At 51.1% G+C, this 2169-nt stretch overlaps 1 non-coding gene across 1 annotated transcript; it reads left to right on the top strand.

Moving 5' to 3' along the window:
* The first annotated feature begins 1434 nt into the window (after positions 1-1434).
* Positions 1435-1570, top strand: LOC132652633 (small nucleolar RNA SNORA17). The gene has a single exon (XR_009590226.1). It is a non-coding gene; the product is annotated as a small nucleolar RNA SNORA17 (small nucleolar RNA).
* Positions 1571-2169: the final 599 nt, after the last annotated feature.

The following is a 2169-nucleotide window of genomic DNA, read 5'->3' on the forward strand; positions in this document are numbered from 1 at the left end:
AAATGATTTGCTTCTCCACCTACTGAAAACAAGTTCCACATTCTTTAACTTTTGAAGAAGTTATGCCTTTTTTCCTGAATATATATATCTACACACACATACATAATAGCGACAATTAAATTGGATTTTGTAGCAGATAGGATGCAGAACCCCGGAATTGAGTGATCTGAAGATGTAGGGAGCATATGAAGAGAGGGAGGGAGGGAAAAAGGGAGAGAGAGAGAGAAGCCACTCTTGGCACCAAGGACAAGGGAGGGAACTCTGAGAATAAAATAGCTCCTGGCTGGAGCTGTCACTTATCTGAGCCCCAGAATAACACACTAAAGAGGACTGGCTCTGCTCTCACTCTTATCCTGAACAGTTTCAGACTGAAGCACAACAGAAAAATCAGAGGCAGGAAAATCACCGAGGCAAGCCCAGGTCTGCTTCTCTAGGTCCAGAGCAGGACTGAGATTGTCAGAATGTGCTTCTGGGGAACAAAAACCCAATACAGAAGCCTAGTCATTCCAGGGAAATAATATCTCAAAACCAAACTCAAAACAAGAAACTTTGTCCGTGAAACAGAACAAGCTTGTGTGGGTTAGCAATTTCTCACCAACAGCCTCCAAGACTGAAAGTCAAACCCACAGAAACGTGGCTGTGGATGCTGAGGCATGTCCGGGAGGGTGTTCTGCTAGATGCTGATTTCAGGTGGAGCTAAATGAGAGTTCACAGGGAGCGTCTCCTTCATGATATATAGCCAGAAGACAAGGGGCTTTCCTGGAGGGCAGAGCCAGGGTCTGAGAAAAGGAACTCCACAGCCTCAGCAGCGGGACCTCATTCCTGCTGTCTGCAGGATGAAACGTGGTCTGTTCTTTCCATCAGACTGGAGTTCTTACTGTAGCCAGCCTTTCTTCCTCCTTCGGAGCAGACGTCTTTACTCTGCAGTGTGTGTTAGCAAGGACACGTGGCCTGGAGAGCTGGCCTTTGATCTCCGTGTAGGAAGAAAGGATTAGTGTTCCACACGTATTGAATACAGGAGAAAAGGAGCCCAGGAATGCCACAGATCAAAGCGGACATTGCAGGTGGTCTAGCTGAGAGTCTCACAACCCCTTCCCTTTGCTGGTCTCTGCTGACACACAGCCCGGGACAGTGAGGTTTACCAAGGACACACTTTCTCCTTAGAGTGCGAGGAAGGTGCTCACGGTTGGAACAGCTGCCTGTGAGGATCACAGAGCAGGAAGATGGATGAGGCACTTCTTGATGATTGCTCAGCAAGGTTTTCAGCCTGTGTATCATAACCCATAGCCATCAAGTGACGCTTTGACAATACAATCCTAGGTAAAGACACACTGAGGTAACTCTTGACCAAAGAGTTGTAGTCAAAAGTGAGATAGAGAGCAAATATGAATTGTGCACCCGTTGAAGGGGTTAAATTCATTAACATGTAAACTAACGGCCCCTAGAGGCACTGCAGGTGTGGTGCTGTGTCACCTGTGTGGCGGAAGGTGGCCGAGAGGAGAGAGGCTCTGTCTACACCCCGTGTTCTGACCTGGGAACACCTGAATGATTAGATTAGTAGCCTATCGATCCCTGAAAAAGGTGAGCCGGAGATGAACACGGGTCCTGCGCTGTGCAGGCGGGGATGAGCGCCCAGGCCGGAAGTGAGCTGGAGACAGACGAACCTCGCATGGGGCCCGGGAGAGGAGCGAGTTTGAGATGACCCCCCCAGAACAGTGCCATGGGGCCTGGACAGGGAGCTAGCCTGAGGTGACCACCAGCCAGGCACCGTGCAGGCCTGGCGCCACAATGCATGAGCAGGACATAGCCCTCCTGAGATGAGCCCAGACACTCAGAGACCCCAGGCACCACGAAGAAGCGCAAGTATGTGGTGAAGAAATGGAAGAGACAGAGAAACAGAAGGATGTGGGCACAATGAAGACAGGCAGAACTGGAGACTCGAGGGTGGTGAGGAACAGCCTGATGTGAGTAGCCGGTGATGCCACGGGGACCACGGTGGAGTTCCAGCCTGTGCGGCCACCAGTGGCCGTGTCTGGGCCTGCGGCCTTGTAGCAGCAGGGGGTTTGTTACCACCCAAAACCAGGCAGATGTTCTTGGTCTAGGCTGCTGCCAGGGGAAACGTTGATGTGTGACCGATCTGCAGAACTGGCCCCACCCTTCCTTCACCTG

This window comes from Meriones unguiculatus, chromosome 2 (assembly GCF_030254825.1).
Source record: "Meriones unguiculatus strain TT.TT164.6M chromosome 2, Bangor_MerUng_6.1, whole genome shotgun sequence".
Classification (NCBI taxonomy): domain Eukaryota; kingdom Metazoa; phylum Chordata; class Mammalia; order Rodentia; family Muridae; genus Meriones; species Meriones unguiculatus.